A 21839-nucleotide genomic window follows, 5' to 3' on the forward strand; every position below is an offset into this window, starting at 1 on the left:
TCGCTAATACTTTTATGGTTCTAACCTAAATCTTCGCTTGCTGTTCAGATGTCAATGCTCATATCCGGCTTTGCTATATCATAAATCTAAATACATTTCCTTCTGTATCTAACTGATTGGTCTGTGATCTAGTATCGCATCATATTTTTTTATTTTAGTAAAATAATTTTCATTACTTAGTAGGGATATCTGGATATGAAATTGTCCTTAGAAACGACATACGTTATTCGAAATTATGCCGTTTATTTTAGTGCTATGTCTTGGTTAAGGCGGCTTGCTATGGATAATTTGTTTTCTCTTACTCATCCTTAATCGTGTTCCCTAAAATTGCGATGGTGGGGAATATGCGTGAGTGTACGTTCTATTTCTGAAATGATTGAAGAGAATACACGGAGCTACCTGGCGGCCATCTTATTTCAATATGACTTTGAACCCGTTCGTTTTCAGCTTGTTGTAGTGATTGTATCGGCGAACATCCTCCTCTTCTCAGATGCCGGAGACGGGACGGAAATAGAATGGAATGTGTTTCGGAAAGGTGGTGAACACTTGCTATCGAATTGAAAGTACAGCGTCTCGTCGTGGCGTTATCGTTGCTACTTCTTCAGCTGAAAATATAGAGATATTCCGGTATGTCCCCTCTCCCTTCTCGTTGCAGCCATTTTTCTTACGCTGTGCGTCCATTCCTATCTCAAACGAGTCAAATAAGAAAACGTACCAGAGACTTCCGAGGGTCCAGCAAAAAACAACGCAATAATATCGTTGAGCGTTGACAATTTGATCCTCCGTATGAAGATGATTAAGAAGATGACAAGGTTTAGCAAAAGTAATAGTTAAAAGATGTAGGCTAATAACCAGGCCCTCTCAGAAGAGGAAGAGGAGGGAACAAAGGACAACAGGCTGCCAAGGGGTGCTTAGGAAACAACAACAAAGATATGGGGATCAAGAGCTAGTATACAGTATAAATAAACAGTCGTAAATTTGAGGAACCTGTGCCGGGAGGTTTCTCAAATGGAGCGAAAGTATAATAACCTTGGTCCTTGTAAGGAGAAAATGCTGGCACAACAAAAGTAAAAGCCAGAGGAAAAAAGGGTAAAAACGAAAACATAATTGAAGCTAAGTCACTAAGAGCGGTGGTTAACTTAACTGGGAGACGCAATAACAAGCTAAGTTGTAAAGGCACTTCAAAAGTAGAAGAAAAAGCAAAATCAGTTGATCTGCGTGCTTTGTTTTCTCCGCCGTGAAAATTTTACTACAGTAGAAACAAAAGTTAAAGGACAGAGAAATATTTTGTCAGCAGTAAATATGCTAAGTCATAGAATTATTTGCTTGTAATTTATACGCTTTTTTATTTGTATTGGTTCAGATATTAATGGCTCCTTCTGTTATCGCGTTTACCTAAGTGCGACTAAATTATCCGGCTGCAGCGGCAAGATGTACAGTTTTTGTCTATGGTAATCGATGTGGGATCATAAACTGGGATGCGATAGGATCAGCTGGGCTACAATATATAATAAAAATGCAACACGTAAGTCTGTATCGTAAGAAAGATAATAGACATTTTTATTATTGCCCAAGCATAAATGTCACATACAATTATGACTTTCTTATCGGCACATCTTCAACGAGAGCATCGCCTCCAGTTAGCGCCTGAAACAACAATAACTTTTCATGACAGTCTATAAGAAACAATGTTGAACTTAAAACGTACTATAACCCACTTTTTGTGACGTTCTTGTAAACTCTCCTGTTGACGACCATATCACAATAGTGATGTGTCTTTTAAATTTCTAGATTTTGCGCCCATCCGAAGTGGCTGAAATGCTGCCTATATGGAAGCTAAGGATGAAGTGTGTATTTATTTGTCAGCCATTGCCGTTGCATTGTGGTCGCGAAGCCCTATCGCTAGATGTTTCGTAGAAACATCGCGCCTGACACTATCTACCACTATTCTTCGAGGCCAAATAAATAAGACGCTATTACGTTACCTGTTCGCGACTGCCCCGAGGCAGCGCACCTAGAAGGGGTTGTCGCGCTACGTAGCGTCATGACAACGAACGTCGATATTGTCGATTAAACCACTAGTAAGGACGAATTTTACTGGTATAGTGCGTTTGTTCTCTATCTCGCCATGACCGACCAATCAACAACTTATCATCGTGATTTTGTTATGTTGTGCATTTCCTTCTTTTTACTACTGCCTTTTTCCTTTCTCGTCCACTCTCCGCCCGTCGGTTGGCATCGACCGGGGTAATTCTTTCTTTCATCCTCTCAAAATTTTCCGAATCCTTCCACCTCCCACTATAGAACGGCACACCAAAGATTACGCATAGTCTTCATGGTAACGTAAATACGTTGCAGTCAGCGTTCGTTTTGCGTAAACAATGTGTGGGCAAATCGAGGACACGCGAAAGTATTATTCAGGGACAAGCAGATGGTGACAGCGGTCGGAAAGGTCGAAGTGGCGAAGGGAGGAATGACAGAATAGAACGAGAGAGCAACAGAGGGAATACAAGAGGGAAGAAGAAACATCACAATGGAACGTGCATCTACCGGTTGATGACAGGGTAAACGAAAAAGTAACGCCTGCATTCATTCATAGTCTATAGTGCATAAAATGGAAATGGGTGAGAGAGACAAAAGTGTTCGAAAAGCGTGGAGACTATAGCACGCTCTACGTTACCCGATGCGTATATAGTTGTTATATTGCGGTGAAAGCAGTAGTAGAACGTGTCTGTATCGGCTAGCAGACTGATTCGGCTAGTTAGTCGCTTCTGGTTCCATAATGTGGGCGGAAAACACAGAGGAAAGTGCAGATCCCGCAAGTTGCCTTTTGTTGTCTCTATTCGCAAAGACTACTGCCATCATCATTACTAGTGAAGCAATATCATAAACAGTTTGCTCAACGTAATGGTAAAAGTGAGAGCAGCTTGTTGGTGGCGTCAGCATCTCAATGTCCTGTTTCTTTTTTTCCTTACTCTGGACCTTCCCTAACGGGACTACGGCAGTACCACGATGAATATGATCAGGCTGTATTCTAGTGCACCGAAAGGCATAGAATAGGCAATAACGGGTTTTGGCCGGTCCTTAATGTATAGAAAAACATTAGATTTATAGTCGCTGATGAAGGATAGCTAACTGAGTAGCCAAACACTTGGAGGACACAGAAGGAAAAAAGTAAAAAGTTGACGAGAGAAGTGTTTTGTAAGAGACGACACAGAGTGGTTATTTGTAGGCATTGATATAGTAGATTCTCACGTCCGCATTACTCGCAGTTCAAATGAATGCTAAAAAAATGAAATTAGTTTAATCAAATCAGGAATAGGTCATTTCTAACAAAAATCTTTACTGATTTACATCGTTTTAATATTAGATTCTGCAAAAAACGGGGATTTTAGATTTTATAAAATGGCGTTCGGGCGTTTGATTTGTTACAATCAAAGCAGAGGGCTGTTGAGCCAGCCAGGAACTCCTTCGTATTATGTAGAACTAATGAAGTCACCAAATTGCAGTTAAGAGGACTTGAACCATCTAGCAGAAAATCATCGCTTCCAGCTATCCGGCAGCGCCTGGATAAAATGTTTCCTAGTTTCTATTCCTTGATGTTAAGAAGGCCTTCAATGTAATTTGTTTTAATTGTCCGGTCCCAAATTAGCGGCCCTGGGCGAGAGATGCTATTTTACCAGGGCAATACGTAAAGTGTCCTACTCAGCATGTTGTTGCTATAAGAAAATCCTGTTTGATAGTCTAGAAACGTGTTGCTTCTGCTGTCCCGTGCGTTCGGCCACAATTACAAGTTTGTGTTAGGCAAAACCTGAATCGAAAGCTTCTGATAATGCACGCATATTGGTTCTACATTCTCAATAATTACTGGTTGCGAGGCAAAAGGCATCTATAACGTAACTGTCCTAGATTCTGAACTTATGCCATCTGCAATGCTTTTCTAGTATTTCTTTCATTGTCTAGGGTCGGTCGATGTCCGATGTTTACGAGTAGCTACCTCCTCAACTTTGGTAAATCTGATTTACTATATCGGGACTTAATTTTGGATCTGTTAATTCTGGTGGGCCATTTTTAATGCCGCCAAGCTGCATTAGTCAATCTAATTATATCATATATTGAACTCTATAGAATGCGCTAGTATTTGTGTAGCCTAACATTTCATGGAAGTTATGAGGCGCAAAGGCTGCCAACATTGCGAAGTGGTAGAAAGTTGTGCTTAGTAATAATTTTCGGCAAATGTGTTGACATTTTAGACAATCTGACACACTCAATGTATTGTTGACCAGAATCGAGCGGTGAGTAGTGGAATGTCTTTAGGCATCCTTTTTGTTGTTATGTTGGTATAGTAACAGGGAAACCGCCCCGCCTGAACTGCGATAGTTTTCTTTGGCGGCCCCACCGTCACACTCAGACGACTAGTCAGTCTCATGTGCGCGGTGGTGCAGCACGATCGTGTAAAAAGCCTCCTCTGATATACCCTACAAAAACGAACGGCCCCTGAAGACCTTCAGCTGTTCAGAGTCAGTTGGCGTGCAACAATGTTTGAATTTCTATCTATGGAGAGGCTTCTTTGCAGAACTTGGTGACGTCGCAGGCTACGTGTGCTGGCTGGCAGTACCTTTACATGACTTCCGTAATGATTCTTTCGCGATGTATGAGACGCAATAATGGAAAATATAAATATGAATGCGAACGGAACACCTCACCACCACTGGTAATACTCGTCAATTACTGACGCTCGTCTCCCATACTGCTTGTAAAATAGTAGCGGGTCTCTTCTTAACTCAAACATCCCACTGAATCAAGGACAATGCTATTCGAACTTGATATCCCTATTGTTAAGAATCATTTTACTGCTACAAATTGGCATATGTCCTTGAGAAAAAAGAAAAAACAGCTTTAGCTTGTAAGCATTAAAATGGCGACAAACAAATGATAGATTACACTGATAACGGCGAAAGGCAAAGGCCGGTTGGACATAATTACATTTACACACAACTGCAGTAAAGAAAAAATCTTTTTTATGCCTGAATAGCAGATGGCAAGGATAAGATGCCAGAAGATCTTTTCATCCATTCCCTGTGCTTTTCGTTAAGCGTTCTTACCAAATCGAAAAATCCATAATGGTGTCCTCATCGTTTATCCATTCAGCTAACAACGACTGCAGTAGTGGCTATGCAACAAAGTTATATTTTTGGGCAGCTGTTTATATTGCGCTCCCGGTCGAAGCCACATTGGCGCCTCCTCATCGGAACCGCAGTATTCCTTTGTTTGACTGTATAGATAGTGCAGTAAATGATCTAATAAAAATCTAAAGAAATAATAAAGTGTACCATAAGCCTAAGTCTCCTAAAAAGTATGCTGGAAAATAGCTCGAGTTCAGTTTCTTCTTTTTTCTATTCTATATCATTTTTGTGATTCAATTTAATATTTTCTCGACGAGTCTAACCAGTTTTATTTGCAAACACCTAAGCGAGACTGTTAATGATTAATACCTTAAAAAATAATTTATCTGAGGGGTCTTGAGTACTAAACAGTTCCAACAAACTAAATATATAAGATTTGAGCTCGTGGGTTTGCTGTTTAACGTCACTTCACGACGCATGGTGCGAGATTGTTTGGTTTGTGACAGCGATGACAGATTTTGCCTATCCCAGCGAATGAATGATAACTTAGCACTGAAAGTTAATCTCAGAAAATAGCTAAGATATTTTTTACTTTGTTCCATTTATGTAATAATGTGAAAATAAAGGATCAACGGAAACCGACATTTTCCTATTATTATATGATAGCCTTAAGGACATGTACTAATGTACTAGATCCTTAAAGACCTTCGTGCTGTATGGACTAGATGGTGCAGAATTGGAGGACAAATTAATGGTTTGTTTTTGTGGGCGGGGGGGGGGGGGAGGAGGTGTGAACGGCGTTCATTTTTCAAGACGCCTGTTGCATGCATCTAGTTACTAGTGGAGCTAGTTATAAGAAAAGAAGAATGTCTATGTTTGGGGGGTATAAATAACACTAATTGTTTGAGAAAAGCCTTTGTAAAAGTATATTATAAACAAATCAATTTAAAAAAAATCCAAACAGCTCCAGACCTAACTTCTAATGGTCTTTCAGTATCTAGACGGCTCGTTTACAATTGATCCGGTCTGCTCGCAGGATCATTACTAGTTTCTGACAAGAAAACACCCGACTACGGTGGTGTTATTGCTATTACCTCTTTAATGCGGTTAGGATTTCGGTAACTTCAGTGGGGTCTGGAATATTCTCAACCTTCGTTATAATGTTTATCAAATATTATTTTTTTACTAAGAATTTTGACACTGATTTATAGCAAATAAATAGATCTTAAGGTGAATTGTAGTAACTAATTATACAGCTGAAATAGGTCGTCAGAAATCTATCAGTATCCTTAAAAATTGCCTTTTTTTTCGTTCTTCCATATGTTGACATTCATGCATCCTATATAGTTTCCTACGATGATGACAATCTCACACAGAAGTTCTTGCAGTAGGCATGCTTGATTTCACAGACGATAAAAAAAATTCCAGAAATCAATATTGTATGCGCCACAAAATAAATTTTGATTAACTTGCTTCCTACAATACCTACCGTTACATAGTAAATACCTTATGAACAACTAGATTCGTATATATGGATGTTTTACAGGACCCCCTATAATTTTGCAATTCTTCAACCTTCAGTGGAATGTCCAATAATGAAGCCTTTTATGATTTCATTCTTGCCCCTGTCTATGAATCAGCTTTGTAAATAGGGCTTATCTGCATAGTTAACCTGTCCTCTCTAAAATGGTTTCTGTTTTATTAGGTTAAAGGACAAAAAAATATGGTGCAGGGGTACAATATAACTAATCGCATCTAATCTTGATATGAATTTCCGGTTCGTTCTCCTTCACGCATCCTGCTTATACAGACAAGCGTATCAGGCGAAATGAAAATAAGCACTCGGGATGGTTGATGTAGTCGTTTGCTTAAGCTTTCGGCATCAACAGTAGTAACTAAGTGATATGTATAGCTTCATCATACGACACCGCGGTTTACCCCCGAAAGTTTTCGAAAACTGCGAGAGCTTTGCAGGGCTACATGTTGGATGGCTCAGAAACTTTGCTACATGTTTCAGAAGCAGTCTTATGGGTCAGAGAGCTACCATAATTGACGTGGTTGGTCAAAGCAACTTTTATACACACCGCATCACGCGCTACGTCAGCGTTCTGCTAAATAAAATCCGCATAATACTTTTGAGTCTTAGATGCACAAGTAAACGTATATATCTGACAGTGAGGGCAGACACAGTGCTCATCTTATTAGGGGGCCAGCTATCGTCTCAGGTGATGAACGTCTATAAAAAATAGTATGCCAATTTATTGCTTACACACTAAATAAACAAGTAATCTTTTTTATTCCTTGCGAAGAGGTAATATTGTTCTTCATTCATTCCGTGGTCGGTTTGAGCTTCACGCAAGTGTTGATGATTTACTCTTTAGCGTATGAATTGCTGTGAATCAAGCACTATTATTGACAATTCAGTGGTTTAAATGATCGAAATTGAGGTACTGTCGAGTGCTCGAAAGGCGTACTAGCGTGAAAACCTTTAGAGGTACACCACGTAATTAAGCTGTTTTAAACGCAAAGCAACAAAAATAATAGTAACCTACTATGTTTACTGTTTAGTCAGCTAAATAGTATCGTAAGAGTGAAGAGCTTACGAGGTCACTGAAAGGGACTGGCAACAAGCTCATGGGTCCCGCTGGCTCCGGTCTTGATATGAAACGCTCGCCAAAACAACCCATTATGCCTGCGTAATAGTCACGGCCCATTGGCTTTTGCTACCGCCAAGAGGAAGCTGATCGCAGCCCTGTGCAGCCGCCTTTACGCAGGCCCTAAAGGCAAAGCGTAGGCCACAATATCACTCCAGTAACTTCGTGCTTTGTTTTTGTACACGATGGGGTCTCTGGCGACCTAAAAGCTCAAGGTATGACTCAGATCCACCCCACATATACAGTCAGTCAATGCGTACGCGTGTTTCTATTTCTATGATTGTACGTATTGGCCGTGGTACGAGCTCTTACTCTTGGTGCAAGCTAGTGAATAGAGCGATGAATTGGAAATTACTAGGCACATTTGATTGGACAGCGATAGAAGTTTAAGGCCGGTGGCGACCACATTAATTATTAGAGATAACAGAAATGCGCCATTCTAGGTGCGTGTAGTCTTACGTCTAGAGCCAGATGTTTGGTCTAAATATAGGAACAGCTTTGTAAAAGAATAGATAAAACGAAGTCATCTTGTTATTTTCAATTTAGTTATTAAATGGCTTACGACAATAACAACAAGTTTTGCTGACCTTGATTGCGTGCATCTCCAAACATTATTGACTTGAAGTTCTGCTAACATGGTCGGAAATACAATAAAATAAGCCATAATCGCGGTCTTCTAATCGCTTTCTATGATACAAATAACGATATCTATGTAGACAGAAGCCACTGGCTCTCGTTGGATCGTGGACCTAAAGACTGAGCAGCACAACTCTATAACAGGTGTTTTGTAATACCATCCTTAGTTAGACCTGTCGGATCGAAGCTTCACACAAGGGCGTTGACAACGCTTTATTATATTATATCATATACTATTATATATAGACATACTAACTGTGGTTAAGTAGCAAATTCTGTGATAATTACTACCCATGTACTATATTCAAAATGGAAGAAATGTCTCCCACACACTTATCGCATTGGGTTGGCTAGCACTGCGTTTGTAGTCTACCTTAAGTTCTAATGCAGGCATTCTGAGCTAAGTTACAGCGATACCTTCTGCCAGACAAAACTGTTGCCTCACCGACTACGGTTATTATGAGTAGCGAAATACGTTGAGAATTATTTGCTGGAAGTTACCACCACCATTCCCGGACTCAATCCTTATTCCTTTTAGGTGTGTAAATCAAAATCTCTAGCTTTTTTTTGTTTTCTTGTCACGATTTTACTCATGCTGAGGACGTTTGATTGCCATTTTTGTATTACTAAAATAGACGCCTATTGATGAACCCCGTTTTTCGCTCCTAGCGTCCTATTCCATGAGCCATGGACCTTCCAGGAGCCATGGAGCCATGGAAGCAGACATTTACATTTTCGAGATTGCTGATGACACTGTGATCAAGGCAAGAAAATTTTTGCTCCGGATGCCATAATTATGTAATTCCCGCATCATGTACAGTCATATAATCAACGTCTATGTGGAAATGCGACACCATGCGATATGATGCTAAGTATAATTATCCGGTATGGAAGGCCTTATGAGAGGGCTTTTGGAACATTGTCGAACCGGGTCTAGCATTGATTGGATTTAACAAGCATAGTGCACCCTATGCAAAAATACATGTGGCTCTATTATAAAGCGAGCTTACACAGGTTCCCTGACTGGATGGTACAAGTTAGTTAGTTCGCGCGTCCGGGTCGTATTGTTCCGTGCACCGCCCAGGTAACTTCAAGGCCGATTTGTGTGACCCCGCCCATATCTGTAAGCGAACAATATTGCTTATCAAGAGTCAGCACTGGATAAATATGCTCTCTCTAGCCGATATATCAGAAACAGCGGAAAAACAATATAACCCGGTTTCACAACGCGTACGATATTACCGTAATAGGTGTTATGGTTGCCTAACGCCTGAGAAAAACAGTAGCTGTTGTGGGTGTGGTTGTGGCCCAACCCAACAGCAGAAAATTGTTTTTCCTATGGACTAATTCAATAAGAAATCTGTGCCTATCATATCAACAGAGGACTGACACAGATTTTGCTGATTTTGACAAAACAGCGTAACCGATTCTAAGCAAACCGAAGCGCATTATACCAATACATCTAGCTTCTGCTCTGTTCATTCTGTAAGTACTAAAAATAATGGCAATGAACGTAGAAAGTTAGAGGAAGGAAAATGCTCTTCTACAAAGATTTCACACTATATAGACCGTTGGCATACAGCTAATTCAATCTATATGTGCCTATAATCCATATGGGAATGCCCAGTAAACATAGTAAAAGAAACTGTCTATGTAGGCTACGAGATGAAGCCATCTGTAAACGGTTTCTATGGTTAACTATTTTTAGAGATTACCATTGATACGATGACTGTCACTATAACTATTATTATAATAGGTAATTGACAGAAGGGTTTTCGTACTCGAGAGAAGAGGCCGATAACAACGGAGCTGCGGTAAGGAGAAGCAGACATCACCATTTGCTGATGATGAGAATATTTCCCCTTAAGGAACAGTTCTGTGTAATATGAAGTATGGGACTGAATGCAGCTGTGGAATAAGAGGTTCGAAACGTATTTTTATGCTTCGAAGTCACTAGAGAACTACTGTCCCTTGAGGCATTATCTTTTTGGGTCACCTGTGGAATTATTAATATTATATTATACATATTCTTTCTTGAAAAGTTTCCTACACGAACTTTGAAAACCCTCGACAACAACCAGTTAAGCAGTAGGGAAGATTTCCCATTTTGCAAGATATTGTGCATTCTAATCGCACACTGTGGATGCTTCTGTTTAACGAAGAGTAGGCCCTACAGGAAGACAGTACCTTATTGCGTTACTCATTAATGTTGAATGCGAAAATTTAGTTAATTACTATGAAGAAAAAGAAAGGTAGTGGTGATTAATTTCACGCGCGTGGAGACAACGATGCTACGATAAACCACAGACGCACTCAATACTGAAAATAAGCAGGACCTGTTATATTTTTTTGTGGTAGCTTCATTGGATGGAAAGTCGACGTCTTGACTCTCATATGTCGAAACATTTTTTTAAGCTGTGCTGAGAGCCGTCCGATTTAATGACTAGGGGAATTAGTCTACATTTAAACACGCCCGTTTAGTTATACAGAGTTTTTACTTCATATTATTGTTACAGGATATATTCCTATACCAGAATATTTTGCAATATATCTCAGGAGGCTGGGCGGTAAGTAGCCATCCAGTTGGGTCGTTTGCAACGAATACAGTGTTTATAAGTATTTGACCTCAGTACCTTTTATCTGAATGTGGGTGTACTAAGGTACAATTTCGTTAATATCTAGTTGCCTAAACTAATTTTATTTATTCAAGCATAAGCGTATTATTCAGGATTTGAGTTAAACCTTACTGACATATAGGGCACTGGATGAACGGACAAGCGTTGATGCGGATCTCTTTTTAAGCAAATTTACACCTGTTTATAGTTTCTGGTTCAGTTGCCGGTATATGATCCGAGCAGCAACTCTGGAGTATCCCTGTCCCGCTTTTATTATGGACGATTACAAAACGACCTCAGTCCTGTACCACGCGCCTCGTGATACAGGATAGAGGTCCTATAAAAATACCTATACGACAATATGGAGAAACAGAAGTGTGAGACGTTTAGCGAAGGGCTTCTTCCGACAGCTCTTAGAGAGAGACTTAACAAGCGACCCTTTTTCCCCTGTCGAATTCGGGGTTTTTACTTAGCACCGCTGCTGGTGAGAGCAGACACCGACGGGGGGCTGTTTAAGAGATCGAAATATGAATGAACGAATATCACTATTCCGCAACAGCCAAGTAAGTCAGTCAATCGGAGGAGTGGGAAAGAAATGATCTATCTATAGAAGCAGGAAACACTATTCTGCAAGCTGAAACGATCGAAAGTAGCACTGAAATATGAGATTAACAGGGGCGCGTGTCCATTGCAGCCAGTATACTGGTGGGTCGCGAAAGCTCTACCAATAATCTGGCTAGCGACAAAATAGACGAACCGTAGCAGACGACATTGGTGGGGCGGGGACGACAGCAGAGCCGAATGTGGTTAGGAGTTTAATAACGAAAACGAAAATAACAACAATAATTATTCCTGTTATTATTACGATAGTGATGACGAAGGCCAGATGCAGAGACCGCTGAGTAAACTAAGAAATGAGGCCACATCGCAGTTGCGGAAAGAGATCTACAACTAGGATCAAAAAGGCTTTTTTAGGAGAGGCGGTGCTGGCAGCCACTAGTGCTTTCTTTCCTACAACTACGACTGCTGCTGCTATGGGGTGAGAAGCCACTCAAAAGGATATTTTGTGGAGAGAACCATGTTGGCCGTCTGAAAGAGGTGCAGAAAGAGTCTGCCATGTGCGTATGATCGATAATAGAACGAACGACCTCAGGCTTGGGTGACAAAGAGTAACAGACAATTACTAGGACCGGCGTTGTCCGTTGCGCGAAATTGGTCGAAAAAATATGCTCCTTGCTGCTGCTGCTGCTGCAGCCGCTGCCATCGAAAAAGACGATGGCAAAGGTAATAGCTATAGGAGTAGGAGCAGAGTTCGATAGGGAAGAACCGTTCATTGAACTGCTCGATCGAATACAACGGTAACCTTCGTACACATTCCCTGACAATTCTCAACCCCAAAAATAGAAAGAGGCCATTCGAGAGCCACCTCCTGCGAACCGGTTTCCGTCCTTCCAATAAGGTCAATCTACAATTACCTGTGAGGACCATCGATATGCAGTGGTATTTACGCGGCCGTACATTGACAACAAATTCAAACAATGCCAGTTCCCCCAATAAGGCGTATATATATATAGAGAGAAGAAATCGTGTTGTGGTTACTGTATATTGGTAGACACACATCCTGAGTTAAGCGCGTTTTTATGTTTTTCGTATGAACGACAAGGGAATTTATATTATGCGTTTTATATTTGAGTGTTAATCTTAGAAACGTCTGTTTCCGCACAGACATGAAATTTCTATGCAGTTAACATCTGTTAGGAGTTATGCTGCGAAGAAAAGAAGAACAATGGAAAGATATTTAGTGATTTTTGTCATATTATAACCACACGGCTGCTGTTTCAGTGTCCAGACTGAATTTAACTTTTCAATCTATTGGGTAACATTATCCTAGGTTCACTAGTAATGTATGAAGATTTAGTATAGAGCAGATAAGGACCGTCGATGTGGCAAACTTAGGCGACGCTTGACATTATGGGAATATTGGGGAATATATTGGGAATGATGTTGTAATTTGAAGGCGGGATGTAACTGTTACAGACAATGAAACAGCAAAGGCAACATGATGGAAGACGTCAAATGGTAAACAAACACATCCAGCTATCACTGGGTCCTGTTGCCGACAAAAATTTTTATGTCATGGTCCCGCTGTCCCATTCTTCGATAAGTTTGAAATGGCTTTTACGAAAAGCCCCGCATGAGAGAATTCAAGTTAACGAAAAAATTTGACCGACCAAAGTTGGTTCATTCATTCATGTTCTTAACCTAATCTCTGCTGGCAGTATGTATTGAAATGACTCCATTTATAGGTAGCGTATCGCATATGCTTAGGTTAATTTCGGCGATGTTGTAAGTTAGAATAAGACTATTGTTTGACAGAGCGAAACGCGTTTAGCACTCAATGTTAAAGAAAGCTTTTTGAAGTAAGTTCCATATGCATTGGTGCACGAGGAGAAGTACTCGGCAAAGTCTTTCGTGTCGTAATTTTTATCCGTTGCACAAGCATTAATTAATAGTGCTTACAATTCATAGATGATAAAAAGAATGTTCGAAGAACTAGGGCTAGGACCATCGTACAATGACCGCTGGTTTCTTTGGCTTGGGCTCCGCTCTGTGACCAGGGTAGGACGAAAAAGAAGAAGCGTTTTTACTCGTCTCAGTGGCAACGTCATCCAGCGTGAACTACCGACTTGTTTCGATGACAAATGAAGGTGGGTTGCCAGAAAGGAACTTGCACTATATACTAACCAGCTTTGGGAGCTTTTAGCCGGGTCTGGGAGCCGTGCTTGCCATCCTGAAGGAATCATATAGCCAACGATAGAATGCAGTACACTGAAACAAAAAGATATAGGGGATATGGTTAATCCAACGGGGAAAAGGAGCACGTTTAATGGCTTAAAGTGCAAAAAATAAGCGTGTAAAAAAGGAGAGATCCTTTTTTGCCTTTAATGCGTTTGCTGCTTTATGTTATTTCTATTGTTTTTCGCCTTTCCATTAAATTAAACGGTATATGTGAGAGGCTCTTTTCGAGCTGTGTGATTTAAAAAAAGCCGCCTTTTCATGTATAGACGAGAAGCTTAAGTTCGTAACGTCAGATTGGAATACATCTTTTTCATTTGGTGGTATAACGCACAGAAACTGACATGATTTAACACTACCACTGAAGACATATGATTGGAATGTGTAAGAGTAGAGTATCTGAACAAATATGGCAATTTCTTCAGATATTCTGCGATTGGCGCCAAGAACAGCAAGCAAAGTTCTGCAACACACCCATTGAAAACTAGAAATTAGCCAATCCCTTTTAAAAAAAAGAACTCAAATATAAGTTAATGCGATCTCACCGGTTATAATGCGAAGCATTATGGATTTGTGACTCTGCGAAGGTGCAAACTTTCGGCCAGCTACAAACCATAGGAAGCCACGGCCAGTCCAATCAACTATAATGAATCGTTCGGATTGGTTAATATAGGAAAAAATCGATCACTCACCGGAACGATTGATCACTCGAGCTATAGGTTCTGCTTAAAATATTACCAACAATTAAACACGTATGTTCCATATGTTTAGTTGTTGCGTGCTAGAACCTGGATATAGGGAACAACACTAATATTCCATATGTTGAATGTATGAAATAAAAAGTCCATCGAACTCACCGAAGTCGGACACCCAGTAGGCAGTGACCCTTGACATAGTCATCCGGCTTCTAACAGCGCGTTATTATAGTTTGCAATACTATTATTCTTATCATGGCCTCTGTTAACAGTAACTAGCATAAGAGATATGCTATGGATATTTATAATATAAAACTGGATTTGAGCTAGGGGTCACATTGGCTTTGAGTATTCGACATAGTGCGCTATCTAATTAGGCGTAATAAAAGGCTACAAATCATATTTCCTTAAATGTATTATTATAGGAAACAGTTTTTACTGCGTAATTAATAAGAGTAACATAAAAATAAGTAAAAAAAAGGTTAATTAATGTCATTCAATCTGAACTCAACCGTGCTAAAAGGCAATGGAAGTTACTTTTCATGGGCAAGTATATCATCGACGCGCTACGGGTAAAGGTACACCTGGATGGGAAATGCACTTGATGATCATCAAAGACAATGCTCAATTTATCATTTGTCTAATACCTGAAGTGTATAGTGAGATTTTTCTAATTTTACGATGTTTTTTTTTTGCAAACACGGGGACTTTTCGCTCTTCTTTCATAGTCCGTGTTATGTATCCTATTAGCTTTTTGAATCTAACATAAAACGAGCTCAAACCTGCCCTGTCTACATCCGGATTTGTTGTCCTACTTCTTTTGTCCACATCCTGTTACACTACCGATTTTCCCCTGGCGTCCTGTATTAATAAACCCAGTGCATTTTTAAAGTTGTTCTGTTAACTTGCCATGTTAGCCCTTGCCACGGTACAGCTAGCTACCCAAGGTAAACTTTTAAATATTAGGCCACTCAAAAACCGAAGCAATTAAGTAATATGGAGACAGTTTCTTACAAATAACGCAATATTGGAGTCTATGGTAAAAAAAAAACGATAAACATTTGTCGCCTGGCAATGTTATATAGATTCGATATATGTAGAGCTTGAAATACTAACTAAGTTTATGGAAGTCTCAAAAATTATGAGGTGTACTGAACAATTTGAGTCTGTGGCAACGTTTCTACACTTTTTTTTAGATGTTCCGTTTTCAACCTAGTGTTTTGTCGTCAAGTCAAACGCATTGCAAATAATCACAAAAGTCGTTGGAGCCGTTTGCGAATTGATCCGGATATCCATGGGCAACCGCCAAACCACGCAGACTGAATACAATAGTCCCTTTCCCTGAAAAGTGGCCCTTTTCATGCATTTCAATTATGATTATATTGTCTAGATATATATATATATATATATGTAACGTAACGGCTTTCATAATAAAGCTTTTACGTTGCCCCACACTGGATTTGGTCGCTGCTGTATGAATAGCTTACCGAAAGGCGATAACAATGAGCCGTGTGAGAGACTGCGAATTTGTACTTCGAAACGCTCCCAATGGAGCTGTTTCAGTACTTTCGAACTCTTTTCATTACAATTAATATCGATTATTGGAAAAAATAAACAGTTCCATAGATGGATCAGCGAGAAGATGGCTACTCACTATAGGCATAGCAGAGGTGTATAAAATCGTTACCAAACATTTAAATTTGTCTTCCCTAGGTATGATTAAATTTTGCTCATAATAGAGCATACATGCTCACTCTTCATTGACATGATAGCGCATGCAAGCAATCCCGATACGTTGACTAAAGGTCGAACTGTTAGCAGTGATTGACGTAAACCTAATTCTTTGTATAAGCAAACAATTTCCAACTGTGTGATATTTTTTTACCGATTTTTTAAGACAACCATTATATGATACAGACACCGAGGAAGACTAAATCTAAGCTCTATTAGTGTTAATTTATACCAAAATTTGGTAACCTTTTACTCTAAATTATACGAGAGTGCAAAAAGGTGCGTTTTCAAACTTAACCGATTTGGGACTGCAAGAATGTTTAGACACCGTCAGAAGGGGCCACCGCCGTAGATTTCTTGGTTACTATTTAACCGGCTTGTTTTTCCTGTGTCCCTCCGGAAAGGGACGCTGTGCCACATCGCTTCATGTTTTGAATAAAAAAATTACCGAGCAGACATCGTCGACCTTTGTGATATTTATAGCTTGTCCATATTGTCATTGGTCTGCTAACTTCGTTTTGAGGACACGCTTGCGAGATTCATTCCACTCGATCTGATTTTCCCCGTATAAATTTAGTACTGCGAGAACCCTGCGTCCTGTCTTATACCTTGACTGCAAAAAGGACTGTCAAATCAGCTAAGGAAATCTTTTAGCCAGTTAGAAAAGGATTCACAATTCGAAGATATTCATCTGACGGCAAGTTTTGTGTATTATTCAACATCTCCGATCACCTTCGATGTTGTATGTTCGTGTACATTGGAGTTTTATCGCGCCCCTTTGACGCGTCAATATTTACTCTTCGCGTACTTTGTAAGGGTCATTATTATAGTTTCTGAATCTCGTACTTTCTATCCAACCATAGTTATTTCTTTCGTTGTATGTTTTTACAGATGCGAAAATATTGCTGCATCAGGCTTTCAATCGAAGCGTAGATACGAACATTATCTGATAAGCCAACTAAATGAGGTTAATCCACTAATATTGTTTATATTTAATAAATGTGTTAATGCCGAAATGAATCAAGACAATGCCAGCATTTGGAGGGCAATATGCACTTAGTTCCTGCTACAAACACCTCAACAACGGAACGAGCACTAAAGCAAATTACGGTGGTCCTTTTTTATCATTCATGCCATTATTTTTTTCCCATTTATTTTACGAGAACAATTGTTACCTAGCTTGTTCAATTTTCGACACTTAGTTTTCGTCTGCTGAAATGGCAAGAAAAGAAAGAGATTCGCCAATAAAAATTTCCAAAAATTAGGAGGTATCGTAATTGAGTTTTAATAACATTACGTGCCTTCGTATTAATTCTACATAATAGCATAAATATATACGAAAAAATCATGTCCCTTAAGACTTTTCCAGGACAGACTAACGGAATTTTAAAAAAATCTTTGAGGCTGAACTTCAGAAGGCCATACAGTATTACACACGAATGAGCCGGGGACAACATTAGGGCGCAGAGTTATGTTAAGCTTAGATTTAAAACTCAACGTTTGCATTAGTCTCCTTTTGCGTGCCCATCATTTCTATAAGATGGAGCTAACTTACCGAGACCAACTGTAAGGTATTTGAGCTTCGCAAATACTTGGAAATACAAAGGTTTCAATAATTTAATAACATATCATTTAATAAAGCAACAAGGTATAAACAACTCACTCTTGTCGAACATCTCTTTATTTTTGCCATTTATCTAGTACAGTCACGAATCTACACAATGAAGACGCGCTGAAGATGCTTTGGCATTGTTTTTGCGTTATTTTTCCTAGCTGGAGCACAGTAGAAGTAATCGTTATAACAAAACTTCGGCAAAAAAAAAATTTAGATTTCTAAGATACGACTTGTGTCTGGTAAGATCATGTGCAGTATTTGACCTTTTTCCTGCCGAAGGACGTTTTTTTCATCTTTTAAGCATAACAGTGATGAAAGCACTTTTCTATACGAAATGCAGTCCAATTCTGCAATAACGTTGACAACGCCTCCTGCCCCATATAGTCGGACTACTTCATGCGCTGAGCCACTTTTATTCCCCTATTTCTAGCGTTACTTGCATTACGAACAAATCTGTTTGTAGAGGTGCGTCTAGCTCTGCATGTATATGCAAGCGACGCTTTAGTTCGACAGAAAGACTCTAAACTTCTGCATTTCAGCCCGATGCATAAGGCCGATGTGTGGTTGGGCGTGTTTACTGCATCGTTTGTCAAGCCGAAGGCAACGACTAATATGATGCTAGCCTATGCTATCTCCACTTAGGTTAGGCCAAGAAACGGCCTAAGACTCGTACCCCAGGTACTTTATCGTTTTTGGCTCCGGGAGCGATACATTATGCCAAGTTAGCATCGCCGAGTTTTATAGCTGCCTGCGATTGGCAGCGTGTGTTCTAATACCAGTGAGCGCTCAAGACTTGGTGTATAAGGCGACAGATGGGGACTTTGCGTGCATCAAGCAGTCGAGTGAAAAAAAAAGGATCAGACCGAGCAGAGACAGACAGACAGCCAGGGAACGGGAGCAAACATGCCAGTATAAACTGGTCTATGGGATTCTTTAAGCAGGAAAAAAAATAGGATTTATTCACGCGCACTACATCTTATGGCCTAACTATATCAGACATCAACAGCGTACATGAAGGCTTTTAACTACTTAACTAGCTTTACGTAGGATTTCTGTGCTACCGATCCGGAACACAGGTAATAACACGCCTCGGTCATGCAAAAGTTTATATTCTCTAATTCTGGAAAAATCTCAAAAATATTATGTTCTTTGGTACACGTGGATGACATTATCGCCAACAGAAATAGCTACATTTTAACAATAGCTGAGAATTATATTAAAAAGGACGTGGCAGGACAAGTTGATTCAATTCGAAATGATATAGATCCTTCGAGTAATTTGTAATAGCGCCTTGAAATAATGAAGGCCGTACCATCGGTTGATATTGGTGTGCGACAGTGTACCCAGTAACAAGTCTTGCCCAACAGGACGTTATTATTGTGAGAAAAGCAGACGGATTGGCGATTTGTTGGACATTGTATAATAAAAAGTTCGGTCCTGACTAGAAGGACAATCACTGTTCGTTTTTTTTTGTTCAATTAACATTATCTAAAAAGAAAAAACGGCACAGTAGATTCGAAAACTTACGTTTTTTCTCCCTATCTGCTGAAGTGCACCCTAGCCTATTGCTCCACTCTGTTAGCAGCAGTTAACGTACTTCAGGGAACTTTCAGCGATGATGACGTGGCACATCGGTGGCACTAGCGGAAGCAGCTGCCACTCGGAGCATATCGTCAACGTTATCACTGTACGTTTCGTTTATAAACATAGTTGGCACGTACCTCACTAACTGTTTATATTAGTCATCTGTTCGTTGAGACCTAGTTGGTTCTATGACAGGCGGTGTTGGATATATGCTTGGATGCACGTACCTACATAGGAGATGTATTCGTTAAAGCTAATCCTTGATTCACACCAATGGGATGGGTGGCGAAGCGAAACAGATGATACAAAACAAACGTTTGATAGAAACTAGATTGGCAAAACGCCCTTATCGCTAGACACATCATGAGACCCGAATGGATCAAATAAATATGAAAAATGTACTTTCTATATTTCATATGTTTCCTAAACTTGTCCTTTATACGACTTGCATTATGCTGTTGATCAGTGTTAGATAGTCCCTGTTTTAGGTGGTGGATTTAGATCATCGTAGGGACATGGCTATTTGTTTGACGCTCTAGTCGGAAGTCCTATATACGTTGATAGGAAGTAACAGTGTACTGGTGATCATATAGTAACCTACTAATTAGTAGATACTTTTACGTTGTCGAGTGTATGCTATAGCGATAACGGCGTATGTTACGTCCGCTTGAATGATTAAGAAAACCAATCATGCCATTTTATGGCAAAATCCTTGTATCCATGAAGACGTTAGGCGCGTGCTGGCAGACGCCAGGTTTATTCTAGTCAAATTTATCATATTTGACCACGCAGAAAGCAACTGTAACATCAAATACGATAATATAGGAGAAAATTGTGAGGGATATACCAGGATCAAGCTATCAATCAATCAGGATCAAGCAATGGCCATATTTAGCTTCCAAGGATCCAAATGTCAATGCTGTGAACGCTCATTCAACTCAGTTAGCCAAATGTTAACCCACTAATTAGCTATTGACCCACATATATAAAGCTGGAGATGTACCAGTAAATCATTTAATGACGAATAGCTTTATTTTCTGAGACGTGATTAGGACTATCGGCGCACCCTTCTCGTGTACGGTGCCATTATTACACATGAAGGTGCACGTGTTTGTGAAATCTGGCTGTTGCATGTGGGATTCACAGCCCATGGCAACGCGAGCAGAGTGTTTAACATATCTTTAGGGATCAGCGCGCACGCCTCTAAATCCTAGAAAATTAATTAGAGTAGAGAAACATATCGAGCTAAGATCAGGCTAGATCCATCGCATTCAAACAGCTCATCTTGCTAACGGCTGGGAAGAGATATATTTTAAGGGGAAGTGATGAGGAGGAGCCCTGTTACGGCCGAGTCGATTGCTGTACTTTGTGTACTCATCGCTGGCAACGGGACGGGTGATCGGAACCTTGTGCTTCATCCTGGTCTGAGGATAGCTAGCTAAAGATGTCCAGCGCTATTTTAGCTCCCTTCTGATATGACGCATAGCATCCATGTGTGTCGGTCGATCATGGAAACCGCTATCAGCAGCGGTTCGTTTGTTCCACTGGCCCCATTAGACCTTTTAGTAGAGATCTCTATAGGAAAAATGAGGAAATTGTTGCCCACACGACCTCACCAGTTGTGATTATATATGTATAGGCATAGAGTTTACGCACCTTTTGGAAAGTACATGCAGTACACCAGTGTGCCTATGAATAGGCACACTGGTGTACTGCATGAGGTCACTGTCAAAACTAACAATAGCCGTAACATCAAGATTGAGGTATTTTCTGGAAAACAAAGAAAAGTGATTGTGCCAGCCTGCCAAAACACTCAAAGCAATCAGACTAAGCAGCAGACAAAAAAAAAAAAGATGTGTCGATCGAGGACACTTCCGTGGCAGCAGTAGTAATGGTAGCTGTAGTCAGTCAGTCAGTGGTTCGTGTGGGACCGAAATGCGGAGAGGATTTAGATTCGGGAAAAATGAAGAAGTAATCGCGGCAGACTCTTCTTACTCGTTTCAAAAGTCAGAGAGACCGATAATGGCAAACATCGGGGTGGTGCCGGCGGGTGTCATAGAAAACCTACTCTGGCTAGGTTCACTGAACGACGTCTGTGGGTTAGCTCAAAGGTTCGATGGCAATAATATGCAGTTAGAGTCGGGTGATATAGTGATGACGGTTGGAAATGTTAAACAGAGGAACGAGTTTTCAACTGGCAATCAGACGAAAGTCGCTTTGTTGCTTACGAGGACATGACCACTTGGTGAAACAATCGAAGCAGAAGTGGCTGTTTGTAAGTGATAAAGAATCACTCCGTGCCTCCAAATTGAAGTATACGTATGATGGAATTCCCTTAAGGGGATGATGGATTGAGGGTCACGATGACGGAATGACCTGAGGACTAC

General features: G+C 40.2%; 1 protein-coding gene and 1 long non-coding RNA gene across 2 annotated transcripts in view; one reads left to right on the forward strand and one right to left on the reverse strand.

The window, feature by feature from the left end:
• Snap25 (Synaptosomal-associated protein 25kDa) overlaps positions 1–21839 on the forward strand; it is a 287198-nt gene that overhangs the window by 41692 nt on the left and 223667 nt on the right. The window lies entirely within an intron of this gene.
• On the reverse strand, positions 1527–19540 carry LOC147757126 (uncharacterized). The gene is made up of 5 exons (XR_015324437.1): positions 19396–19540; positions 14685–14734; positions 14373–14468; positions 13777–13860; positions 1527–1647 (listed from the first exon to the last, which is right to left on the reverse strand). It is a non-coding gene; the product is annotated as an uncharacterized LOC147757126 (long non-coding RNA).

Source organism: Varroa destructor, unplaced genomic scaffold, assembly GCF_002443255.2.
Source record: "Varroa destructor unplaced genomic scaffold, Vdes_3.0 BEIS01000003.1, whole genome shotgun sequence".
Classification (NCBI taxonomy): Eukaryota; Metazoa; Arthropoda; class Arachnida; order Mesostigmata; family Varroidae; genus Varroa; species Varroa destructor.